This window comes from Microcaecilia unicolor, chromosome 2 (genome assembly GCF_901765095.1).
Source record: "Microcaecilia unicolor chromosome 2, aMicUni1.1, whole genome shotgun sequence".
NCBI lineage: Eukaryota > Metazoa > Chordata > Amphibia > Gymnophiona > Siphonopidae > Microcaecilia > Microcaecilia unicolor.
The window spans coordinates 476,328,935-476,342,462 of record NC_044032.1 but is presented as its reverse complement, the minus strand read 5'-3'; the positions used below and the strand labels follow the sequence as shown (position 1 = coordinate 476,342,462).

Genomic DNA, 13,528 nt, shown 5'->3' with positions numbered 1-13,528 from the left:
TGATTCAGGTACCTAATTGGATTGTAGAGTTTTGTAAAGTACCCTAGATAAGGACTTACTACAAATGGCGTAGCCTGGAGGCTTTTAGGTTGACTTGTTTCTTTTCATTGTTGCTACCGCTGGTCTTCTCTCTCTGGGGCAATTTATCCAAGTGAGTGAGTTTTGCACATAGCATAACAGGAATGATCCTCACTCCTAAGCCAGGACATGTGGGGTATGATCTCAGTCTTTCAAATTTACTGCTTTGTTGAGTTCTGTGTAGTGAACAGGGTGAGCTTTCTAAGAAGGACACTTGTGCCATGCCAGCTCAGGTGGTTCAACTGTGTCCTGCAGAGATTTACTTCTGTACATAGCTGTTTGCACATTTACATTTTGTGGAATAGTAGTTAATATATGCTTGTTTTTATTATAGCTATTTCATGCTTAATGCTCCCCCCCTCAGAGTTTTAGAATAGGACCCTACAAAAATTCCTCCCCTCTCCAGAAGCAGAACTGTCCTAATTAATTTCCAGCCTCATTCCCTCCAGAATTAAAAATCATGACCAACGGACTTTCCTGCCAAAATTCAAATTTGTGACCAATAAACGTTCCCACCTCAATTTCCGACTAAAATCCCCTTCCTATCTGAGGAAACTACCCACCTCAAACCCCAGCCAATCAGGTTTCAGAACCCATTATATATAAAGACAAACTGCAGATCTCACAGCATACCCTGAAGAAAGCTACAACATGTGTGACCCAGACAACTGCAACATCATGACGCCAGCCACGGAAGCGTAAAAGAACATAGAAATTAAGAATAGTTTGACAAATCTGAACCTTCCTATGTCACTGACAAATTTTGCTATTTTATTAAACAAGAATAGAAAGATTTTTATACGACATGGATCCAAATTATATTAAACCTTTGACAAAGGTCAAAGAATTTAGACTTTTAGACAAAAGATCTCCAGTGTACAGTAATATTTTAAGTGAAGAAATCTAAAATTAGTTAAGCCTTTCCCTATCTAAACTCTAATGCCTCTACCTTTCTGAGCCTATCCGCATATACAGATTGTCCGACACCACATGCACTCCACCTTCCCATTGCCTATAGAGGACTAACTCAGGGCAGTCATCCAATCATCTGTGCCCTAAAACCCCAAGTCATCTTCAGGCTTCAGTCCAAGATACATGCTCTGATCATACTGGTCAATCCATAGCCCATTAGCCTTTATGGGTATGCTGTGCATCCCTCCCTGCAGTGCAGAAATCTCCATCTTGGGCTCAGAGAGCAAGCAGTCCACAGCCTATTTTTCCCCTCTCCAAACTCTAGCCTCCTTTTACCAGGTGCTTAGCATCCATCCTTGGCTCATTGAAGCTCAATATACATTCATCCATCTAGTTCCATAACATCCCTCTCTCAATGTCTTCAACATCCATCCATTCAGAAATGCACCCTGCTGCATAAAATCCTCTATGGAGAAGCTCCAGCTTATATGGATAACCTTATCAACTTACCGCTTAGGAACTCTGACAGATCATCTTGTTCATACTTAACTCTCCATTACCCTACATGTTCTGGCCTCAAGTATAAAGCCACTTACGCATCCACCTTCCCCTATGTTGGTGCTCATTTGTGGAATGGATTACCTAAATCTGTAAAAACTACTCCCAATCATCTGACCTTCAGAAAAGCACTCAAGACCACCTTATTTGGAATAGCTTACGCTAAAGTGCCGCCGTTGCATCCCTAACTGTTGAACTGTACCTATCTTTTTTTTTTTACCATTTATTTTATTATTTTCATATATAAACATCTCAAAACATAGAACAATTTTAATACAACCATATTGCTAGGCACATTGCTTGGACTATTTCCCATTTCTAGTTCCACTCATTTGGCTTCACAAAACCCCTCTCACCCTTTCCCTCCCCCCCCCCCCCCCCCCCCCCCCCCCCCCCCGCTTGATCTACTGATTAATGTCTAATATTTACTGTCCCGTATTGTCTCGGGAGGATAACCACTGTTCATAGAGCTTCCAAGTTTTTTGATGTTGTACTAAATGTCCATTCCGTAATGCTGTGAGTTTGGACATAAGGCAAATATAATCTAATTTCTGCAGGACTTTCCGAAGGCCCGGCAGTGACGGTTGTTTCCAAGCCGCTGCTAATACCAGCTTGCCTGCCACAAACAGTTGTCCAGCAAACTGATGTATTGGGTTTGGAACTCCTTTAGGTTTAAAATGTAGCAGATAGTAATCCATCTTCATTGGGTAGGATATCCCAGTGACCTCAGATAGAAATTTCAAAAGCATGGTCCAGTATGTCTGAGCGTGTGTTCAGGCCCACCAGATGTGGAACATTTCTCCTATATCATCGCACTGTCGCCAGCATGTAGCTGAACTTCCTCTAAACATCTTTGCAATGCGATGTGGGGTATAATACCAGCAATATAATATCTTATGTCCATTCTTGATCATAGAGCTGGAAATCGAGACCTTAAGCAGAGATTTAAATGTTAATTTCCATTGTTGAAAGGTATATGTTTCCCTCAGGGCTTCATTCCATATAGCTAAATAATGTTCTACGGGGTTGGAGTATAAAAGCAACGCTTCATAGAGTCTTGATATACTGCCCTTACCTCCCCCTCTCATCATACTCATTTCTATCTTAGTTTCTGATAGATTAAGCTCATCCCTTGTCCTTCGTTTTATAAAGTCCTGTACTTGATAATATTGGAAAGCCTGCAAGGAGGATAAACCATGTTCCCTGCAGAGCTCCTCAAACGCTATCGTCTTATTCTCCTCCCACATTTGGCCCAACGTACACAGACCCATATCTTCCCAACTACAATAGGCTGTGGTATGCCTTCCTGGTGTAAAGTGCGGAGCAAATCTAAGGTACATGTGCCGAAAAAACTTGCGCACTGGAAAAAACTGTTCTCGCACCCCACTCCAGGTGTGCAAGGGCCACTGCATCAGTGGCGGACATCCCTTGATGAGCTCATCCAACTCCTGTTTAGCCAGCCATGGAATAGCCTTAAGCGGGAAGGGACCCACCCAGCCCTGCTCCATCTTTATACCTAACTTCTCTGTGTCTGTGAACCAAGCCGCTACTATTCTAAGATGTGCCGCCTGGTAATACAAGGTGATAGAGAGGACCCCCATCCCTCCCTGCTGTCTTGGTTGGTACATAACTTCTCTTCTAACTCGCGGTGGTCTTTTTTTCCAAATAAATGAGAAGATGTCCCTCTGGAGGCCTCGTAAAAAGCTGTCTGGGATGGAAATTGGTAACGCCATAAAAAGATATAATATCCTTGGGAGTACTACCATTTTTACTGCACTTATCCTCCCAACCCAGGACAACTGGAGACCCCCCCACCTTTGCAAGTCTTACAGCAATCGCTTCGCTATCTCGGGGAAATTAACCTGGAATAACTCCTTAATGTCTCTGGGAATATTAACCCCCAGATATCGAATGTATCGCGGTGCCCATCGGAACGGAGTTGCATGCTGTAGACGGGATTTTTGTTCAATGGGAATATTTATGTCAAGCGCTTCAGATTTGTCTAAATTAATCTTAAAACCCGAGACTTTCCCATACGCGTCTAGCATCTCTAATATTTTCGGAAAGGAGGTCTCAGGGTCTTTCAGCATCAGCAAGACATCATCTGCAAAGAGAAGCATCCGCGTTTCGATTCTACCTAATCGTGGCCCCTTTACTTCTGGATGCGTCCGAAGCCTAACCGCCAACGGCTCCATTACAATGGCAAAAAGCAGGGGGGATAGTGCACATCCCTGCCTTGTTCCTCTATATAAATTAAAGGGCTCTGTCAGTCTGACATTTATTCTAATGGAGGCCTGAGGAGTTCTATAAATTAGACGAAGCCAGTGGAGGAAACGCCCGGTGAATCCCATTTTATCTAGCACTCCAAACAGGAAGGACCAGCTCACTCTATCAAACGCCTTTTCGGCGTCTAGCGACAGAATGCATAATGGAGCCCGTGTGTCCTGTGCATGGTATACCAAATGTAGGGCTCTATGTATATTATCGAATGTTTGCCTCCCATGCACAAAGCCTGCCTGATCTTCGTGAACTAGAAAGGGTAAATGTTTTTGTAGTCGTGTTGCCAAAATCTTTGTGAAGATCTTATAGTCTATCCCTAACAGTGAGATAGGTCTATAAGATCCACAGAGCTGTGGATCCTTCCCTGGCTTATGAATGACCGTAATATTGGCCAGATTCCAGGTTGGCGGGAGCCCCGAGCTGGCCTCCAAGGAATTAAACACTTGCAATAATAATGGGGCTAGGAGCTTCCCAAATATTTTATAGAATTTGTTAGTGAAGCCATCGGGCCCCGGAGCCTTTCCTGCCAGGAGCTCCTTAATAGTGTGAATAACCTCTTCCATTTCAATGGGGTGCGCTAGCATCTGAGTGGCACTAGACGCCAGCCTTGGGAGCTCCAGCCCCTCTAGGTAGTCTGTTATCTCTGTGTGATCTGTCTCCTCGCCTCTAGTGTATAATTTCTCATAAAAGTCTTTGAATGCTAACTCTATATAATCAGAGTCTGTATGGGTGTTCCCTCCCACATCTCTTAGGCTCGCAATTATGTTGCGGTTCGCTTGCTGTTTTAGCCTATAAGCCAGAAGACGACTAGCCTTATTGCCAAATTCGTAGTGGGTCTGTTGAGCCTTCTGAAGACCCTCGGAGATATCTGCCAGCTCCAGATCACAAATTTGATTTCGCAGCCGGCGAATACCATCCAAGCTCGCCTGCATATGTTCCGACCCACCACTATGAAGCCTGGCTTCTTTCTGTTCTAGTTGTTTCCGGAGAGTCGCCTCCTTAGACATTCGCTGTTTCCTAGTATGTGCCTTCAGCGCTATGAGGTGCTTTAAATCCCTCCCAGACTATTATCGGTTAAACTGTCCCATTATCGTTGAATTGGATATATTCTTTAATATTGTTTTCAATGCTAACTAAATTAGCCGGATCCTGCAAAAGAGCATCATCTAGACGCCAGCTTTTCTGTCTCCCTCGCGTGTTGGGTAATGTCAACTGCAGCAGAACCGGGGAGTGGTCTGACCAGGTCCTAGGTAAGATCTGCTGTGTCCCCATCAACCCTGCTATCGCTGCTTCTCCTAGCCAGTAATCAATCCGGGAGGATGACTTGTGGACTGCAGAGTAGTAGGTATAGCTACGCTCTCTTGGGTGTACTTGTCGCCACAGATCTATTAGATGCCAATGATTAACAAATTCGTGCAATCGTGCTCTATCTCTTCGGCCATACTGTATGCTGTTCGAGGAATTGTCTAGATGGGCCTGCAGGGTAAGGTTAAAGTCCCCCCCCCACCAAGAGGGAGCCCTCTACATGTTTCTGGAGTAGTTGGTCTATCTCAGAGAAAAAGCCTTCTTGCTGTGTGTTCGGTCCATATACGTTTACTACAGTGAAGATCTGTCCTAGTAGCGAAAACACCACCAGGAGATATCTTCCCCCCCTGTCTCTGATCACCTTAAGAATGTTCCAGGGTTTATCACCCACAAATGCCATCATTACCCCCTTACTCTTCGTGTTGTCACTATTGGATGCAAAATATATATGGGGATATTTCTTATGGTGACATAAGTATTCATGTCTGGATAGTAAGTGGGTTTCCTGCACTAAGACCACATCTGCTCGCAAACGGAGCATTTCTCTAAACAGGAGTTGTCGCTTTCTCGGGATATTCAACCCTCTGGCATTAATCAGTAATAGGTTAATAGCTGCCATATGATGTCATAATAGGTTGCTCTATTGCCTGCTGGTATCTGAGTTATTGTGTTTCTTTGCCTTTTTTCTATTGGTTTCCTCTGATGGATCCTCCCCTTAGCTTTCTGATAGGCCTCTTCCCTGTCCCTTTCCCTAGGTTTCCCTCCCTTCCCCCTCCCTCCCCCCCTCATTTGAAAGCTGCCCCTGTATATCACTAAGGGCATCCTAGGAGGAAGTATAAGCTGTTCAGTCCATATTCCCGCGGATGCTCCTGTATCTTTAAGTAAAGCCCTGTTTCTTTTCAATTTTAACCTTTCTATAAAACTGAGTGACAACAGAACAACATAACAGGTGTTTGCATAGTATTAACAAAACAAAATACATCACCCAATCACTTCTTAAGGTCCATCATTTTTGTATCATTACCGCTGAGCGGACATATAGGTAGCTTCTGTCTTTTTGCTGATTCAGCAATTGCTCACAAACCGAGGCTTCCCCGTAAGGTGCTTCTCATTCAGGTCACTTTGGTTGCCGATTGTTGGCGTTTTAGACGTCGCTGACCATTGCCTACTCGTTGCCACTTAGGTGGTATCACCCGGGCTGGACCTCGCTTTGCCGCTGTCGTCGGAGTTGATGTCTCCATCTCGACTTCCTCTGGGAGGACTTCCTTCGCCTCTGCAAGTGTTCTTATTTGCTGCATTTTACCCTCTTTATAAAAAACTAAAGCAAATGGATGTCTCCATTTGTACCGGATCCCCAGTTCTTGAAGTCGTCTAGTGACTGGTTTGAGTTCCGCTCTACGCTTCAACGTGGTGGCTGCCAGATCTTGATACACTTCAACTGCATATGTATCCCATTTGAAATTTGGGGTCTGCCGTGCCGCTTTTGCCACCTGCTCCTTCATCTTGAAGTCTCTAAAGCACACTATTATGTCCTTAGGCAGATTGGCTCGTGGAGAGCTGAATGCCCGATGGGCTCTCTCAATGAGGATCGCGGTTGGTTCTGTTACGGTACCTCCAGCTGTTAGTAAATCACTCACCAGCCTTTGTATAGTATCCTCACAGTCTGTATAAGCAGGGGATTCTGGTAGTCCACGGAACCGCAAATTACATCTGCGACTACGGTTCTCCAGATCCTCTAGTTTATCGAGGACCTGTTGGTGGGCTAGCTGGCTTTCCGTGGTTCGCTGATCCAAGGCCTCGATTGCATCTGACTGGGCATCAAGCCGATTTTCTGCCTCCTCCAGGCGAGAGCCCAGCTCTCTGATTTCACCTTTGAGGTCTGCTCCCATAGTCACCAGCTCGTTGCGCATTGCTTTCAGGTCTGTCCGAATCTCCTGTAGCCATTTCTGCCACTCCGGACCCATTTCTTCTTCGGGTTCCGCCTGGTCTACATTGGTGTGTGTCTCCGATGGGGATGTTGATTCTGCGAGGTCCGCTGCTGCGATCGCCCGTTCCGGGTGGTTCGATGGTGCGGCCGCCATTTTATTTTCTCCTTGCGCCAGCGATGTATATGCGAAGCGGGAGAAGTTCACTCTCTCCGCCTCCGTCTGCATCGGGTATTTATTCCCGCTGTGTTGCGCTTTCCTCCGCTCGCGGTGTGTAATGATTTCGCCGCTTGAAACTGGCTTTTTAGCTTGTGAATCTCCGCGGGTTATACGGAGCTCAGCTAGCATGCAGCCATGCCGTGTCGTGACGTCACTTCCTCCGAACTGTACCTATCTTAATGACATCCTCCACGTTCTTACCCCTTCCCCTTCTCTGTAATTACTTACAGATCACTCCTACTTCCATGTACTTGATTGTTTATGCCAAATCAATGTATGCTTTTTCAGCCCTTTACTGTTGTAAGCCACATTGGGCTACCTGTGGGTGGGAAAATGTGGGATATAAATGCTATAAATAAATACATCTGACAAAAGTGAGGGGCAGTGGGGATGCCATACCAGGGGAAAGAACAGGTGTACCAGCAAGCAATACTAGCAGCATGAGCAGTACCCTGTCAACTACCACTTCCTCTGCCACCTTTATCCGCCAATCCATTATGGTCACCACAGAAGCTTTGTTATTGACATAGGTCCTAGCTACAGTGATATACAGAAGGGACCAACATCAGTCCTCTGCAGTTGAGACCTCTGCACAAAATCCTGTGATATGGTAACTTTCTGAGTCCAGCAAGGCCACAACCACAGCAGTTCTGAAACCTTAGTGCCCATATTTACGCACCCCTTGCACACGTAAATGTACTGAATTCTAGAACTTGTGTATGTAAATGTACTTTTACCTGCAAAGAGCCAGTAGAGTGCCTAAGTGCGATTCGACAGTGCCAAGCCCCTCCGAGAAAAACTGCATTGGCTGCCAATCAAAGAACTTATTACTTTCAAAATCTGCACCCTGGTCCACAAAATTATCTACCGCCAAGTCCCAGGATATATGACAGAACATATAGACCTACCACTCAGAAACACAACCAGATCATCTCGAACATACCTAAACCTCCACTACCCAAACTGCAAAGGACTTAAATACAAAACAACCTCTGCGTCCAGCTTCTTCTATATAAGCACACAATTATGGAACACACTGCCAAAAGTTGTGAAGACAACCTGCGATCACTTAAACTTCAGGAAATCATTAAAAACCTACCTGTTCAAAAAGGCTTACCCCGCCGACCCAACATAAATGCCTGCACTCTGCAACACAACATAACCAAAGCTTGTAATGGACACTACATAATCTTTCCTCTCCTTGATCCCCATTGTAACTGAAACATATGTTCCTTACTCAACCACAATACCACCTGTATTTGTTTCTTTACCGGACTTGGCGAATGCCTCTATGGTAATATGTAAGCCACATTGAGCCTGCAAATAGGTGGGAAAATGTGGGATACAAATGTAACAAATAATAATAAGTATTATTCTAACGTAAATAGTATGTAAATGCAAGGGGGGCATATGCATGGGCAGAGCATAGATGGGACATGGGTAGGGCTCCCACTTACATGCATAAGAACATAGCCATATTGGGTCAGGTGCACGAATTTGCTTCCCCATGTCTGTCTCAATAGCAGACTATGGACTTTTCCTCCAGGAATTTGTCCAAACCTGTTTTAAACCCAGATATGCTAACCACTGTTACTTCATCCTCTGGCAGAGCTTAATTATTCGTTGAGTGAAAAAATATTTCCTCCTGTGTATTTTAAAAATGTTTCCATGTAACTTCCTTGAGCGTCCCCTAGTCTTTGTAAAATCGATTTACTTCTACTCGTTCTTTACCACTCAGGATTTTGTAGACCTCAGTCATATCATCCGTCTCTTTTCCAAGCTGAAGAGCCCTAACCTCTTTAGCCTTTCCTCATACGAGAGGAGTTCCATCCCCTTTATCATTTTGGTCGCTCTTCTTTGAACCTTTTCTAATTCCGCTATATCTTTTTTAAGATACGGCGACCAGAACTGAACTCATGACTTACAGAATACTGTAACTGATGTGCATCTCTACCAATTTATGTGACTGCAGTTGTGCCAGGGTCTGTGGTTGGTGTACCTGTGGGCACACTGATACCGGGTTACACTAGATGTCATTATAGAAGAGACTCCCACTGAGCATCCTCAGAGCACTTAAGTGGAGGTGCTTCCATTGAGCACAGACTTTCACAGCTTGGCCATACATAGCCAAGATCACCCAGCATTTCCTATACTAACCACCAACATTCCTAGTGAAAGGATATTCTCAGTGTATATTGCGAGTCTACCTCATTCACGGCTAGCACCAGGCTTAATGGAAAAGCTGCTGTTTTTAAGGATAGTCTTCCCTCTGCTTCATTTCATGCACCTGTGAGAAGGACTTAGTGCATAGCCCCACTAAAGCAATGCACTCTTTGTCCTCAGTGCCTTGCTATGTTTTTGCCAGTTTCCACTCCAGTCACTGCTACCTAATTCTTTTTTCCAGTAGGTTCTTTTTATCTGCACATACAAAAGCTTAAAAATAGGCATAATACATCATTTTTCTTGCTCTTCCCTGCTTTTGGTGCTGCAGCAGCAGCCTGTGGCCCTTCCTGCTTCAGGTCCTGCCACTGACCATCCTGTTGTCTTCGTTCAGTGTTACTCTAGCTGCTGCTGCTCAGTGTGATCTGCTGCTCTGCTATTCTCTTGTTTTCACTAGGGTGGCCTGCTATTTGGTTGAATATCATTGCTACATGGATAGTTTTTAGAGCCACCTCTGCCCTGCCCGGAACCTGGCTCTCAATTATATGGATAGTATCTGACCATTTAGGTGACAGTTCTATGCGGGTACCTCCTTTTAGGTGTGCCGATGTAGCACAAGGAGTGCTATTCTATAAACGCATTTGGGCGCCCAGATTTAATTATAGAATACTAGCGTAAGTTGGCATCGGCACACCTAAAATTTACCTGCCTTACCATAGAGCTGGTGTAACTGAGGGAATGTAAATACGGCAAGAACACGCATAATTTACAGTATTCTGTAAGTTATGTTAATAAGTGGGAGACATGTGCTGCCCACATGTGTACCCCTCGAAGTTATGCGCTATCTCCCGAATTCTATGTATGGTGCCCAAAATTGGGTGCCGATCTAAGATGTGCGCCCAGCTAAATTGGCTAACGAGCCAATTAGTGCCGATAATTGGGTTCTAATTGGCACCAATTTGAATATGCACACACATCTTGCTACACACTATTCTATAACAAAAAATTCCATAGCGTGCAACCTGAAAGGGGATGTGGCCATGGGAGGTGCATGGGTGGGTCAAGAGTATTCCTAAAATTTGCACACTGTGTTATAGAATACTGGGGATGTGCGCCCAAATTGGGCATGTGGGAGTTACACCTCATTTTAGGAGGCATTAATCCTAATGCTCAAATTTGGGCGCCAATCCTATATTATAATAGTCACCCATCTTTGAGTGCCCATTATACATTAGCATTGACCACCAATTTTTTTTTTGGCACCATTTACTAAATCTAGCCCTATGCCACTTAAGTGTACCCTTGTACAGTAGTGCTTAGGGCACATGTGTGTGTAAGTGGCACTTTTCACTCCATTTACTCAAGCAAGTGGTGTGTAAATGCAATTGTGCATTTATAGAATTGCCCTTTACAAGATTTAAACAGCCCAATATTATCCACATATTTTTCTTTTAAATGTATGGATAGGAGCGTTATGCTTTGGCCACCATGCAGACAGCACATAATTTCCTCAGAATATCAAGTGATGAATGTCTAAGAGGGTTATGGAACATATCTGGTCTGGAAGCCCAGACCAGATATATTCCATGTATTAAACAAGGTTGAAGGAAGGCAATATGACAGCCAGTATGGTTACAAAATGAGGTGCAAGAAGCTCTTAGAGTTAAAAGAACATTCTTCAGAAAATGGAAGAAGGATCCAACTGAAGATAATAGAAAACAGCATAAAGAATAGCAAGCCAAATGCAAAGTGCTGATAAGGAAGGCAAAGAGAGACTTTGAAAAGAAGACTGTGTTGGAGGAAAAACATATAATAAAAACTTTTTAAAAAGTATATTAGAAGCAAGAAGCTACTAAAAGAATTGGTTGGATCCCTAGATGACCAAAGGGTAAAAGGGACACTCAGGGAAGACAAGGGCATAGCAGAGAGACTACATAAATTCTTTGTTTTGGTCTTCACTGAGGAAGATGTGGGGGAGATACCTGTTTCAGAAATGTTATTCAATGCTTATGAGTCAGAGAAACTGAAACTAATCTGTGTAAACCTGGAAGATGTAATGGGGCAATTTGATAAATTAAAGAATAACAAATCACCTGAACTGGATGGTATACATCCCAGACTACTGATAGAACTGAAAAATGAACTTGCAGAGCTATTGTTAATAATATGTAATTTATCTTTAAAATCAAGTATGGTATCGGAAGATTGGAGGGTGGCCAATATAATGCCAATTTTTAAAAAGGGTTCCAGAGGTGATCCAAGAAGTTATAGAATGGTGAACCTGACGTTGGTGTTGGGCAAAATGGTAGAGACTATTATAAAGAACAAAATTACTGAGCATATACATAGGCATGGATTAATGAGACGTGAATGGGCATAATCGAAAGGGGCGCCCAGGTTTTCCTGAGGACGTCCTCGCAGGACGTCCCGGCGAAGGGGAGGGGAAACCCGTATTATAGGAACAAGATGGGCGTCCATCTTTCGTTTCGATAATACGAACGGGGGCGCCCAAATCGAGAAATTTAGGTCAACCTTAGAGATGGTCGTCCCCGATTTTCAGCGATAATGGAAATTGAGGACGCCCATCTCAGAAACGACCAAATCCAAGCCATTTGGTCGTAGGAGGAGCCAGCATTCATAGTGCACTGGTCCCCCTGACATGCCAGGACACCAACCGGGCACCCTAGGGGGCACTGCAGTGGACTTCAGAAATTGCTCCCAGGTGCATAGCTCCCTTACCTTGGGTGCTGAGCCCCCCAACCCCCCCCCCCCCAAACCCACTCTCCACAACTGTACACCACTACCATAGCCCTAAGGGTTGAAGGGAGGCACCTACATGTGGGTACAGTGGGTTTCTGGTGGGTTTTGAAGGGCTCACATTTACCACCACAGTGCGCCCACTAAAACTGCTCCAGGGACCTGCATACTGCTGTCATGGAGCTGGGTATGACATTTGAGGCTGGCAAAAAATATTTTAAAAGTTTTTTTAGGGTGGGAGGGGGTTAGTGACCACTGGGGGAGTAAAGGGAGGTCATCCCCGATTCCCTCCGGTGGTCATCTGGTCAGTTCGGGCACCTTTTTGAGGCTTGGTCGTAACAAAAAATGGACCAAGTAAAGTCGCCCAAGTGCTCGTCAGGGATGCCCTTTTTTTTTCCATTATCAGTCGAGGACGCCCATATGTTAGGCACGCCCCAGTCCCGCCTTCGCTACCCTTCCGACACGCCCCGTGAACTTTGGTCGTCCCCGCGACGGAAAGCAGTTGAGGACGCGTAAAATCGGCTTTCGATTATGCCAATTTGAGCGATCCTGGGAGAAGGATGCCCATTTCCCGATTTGTGTCGAAAGATGGGCACCCTTCTCTTTTGAAAATAAGCCTGATAGTTAAGTGAAATCTTGCCTCACCAATCTACTACATTTCTTTGAAGGGGTAAACAAACATGTGGATAAAAGTGAGCCAGTTGATATTGTGTATGTAACTCCCCTAAGGGGTTAACATTTTTTTTTTACCCTGGGTCAGTTGGTGGTGGGGATTTGGGGAGATCCAGGGGTCTCGGATTTTTTGCGGAGGTTTTGGAGCATCTTTGGGCTGTTTCCAGCCCTGAAGAAGGTCCGGGTGGCCAGAACTTTTTTTTAAAGTTATTTTTAAAGAATTTAGTTTTAAAAGTTAAAATTTATAAATAAAAAGTACCTTTTAGGGGGTCCAGGGGTCCATCATAGGGTTACCATATGGCTCCAGAAAAAGGAGGACGGATTGAGCCAACCGGGTTTTACTTCCATTGCTTTCAATGGAAAGCAATTGCTTTCAATGGAAGTAATTGTCCATTGGTTTACATGGAAAGCAATGGAAGTAAAACCCGGCTGGCTCAATCCGTCCTCCTTTTTCTGGAGCCATATGGTAACCCTAGTCCATCAGGATCATTGGTGGTCTGTGGAGGTGCTTTTCTGGTGGTCTGGGGGCTTCCGTGTAGCAGCAGAATCTTTTTGTAGCCTTCCTCGTGGCTGCCCAGCCAGAAAATGAACTTCTCTGGACAGCCACGATAGGAAAATGGCCCATCTGAGGCCTTGTTGTGGATCCGGCCGGCTCCGTGCAT

The 13,528-nt window shown here is 44.6% G+C and overlaps 1 protein-coding gene across 3 annotated transcripts in view; it reads left to right on the top strand.

The window, feature by feature from the left end:
• THNSL2 (threonine synthase like 2) overlaps positions 1-13,528 on the top strand; it is an 82,284-nt gene that overhangs the window by 27,313 nt on the left and 41,443 nt on the right. The gene's annotated exons all lie outside the window — the stretch shown is intronic.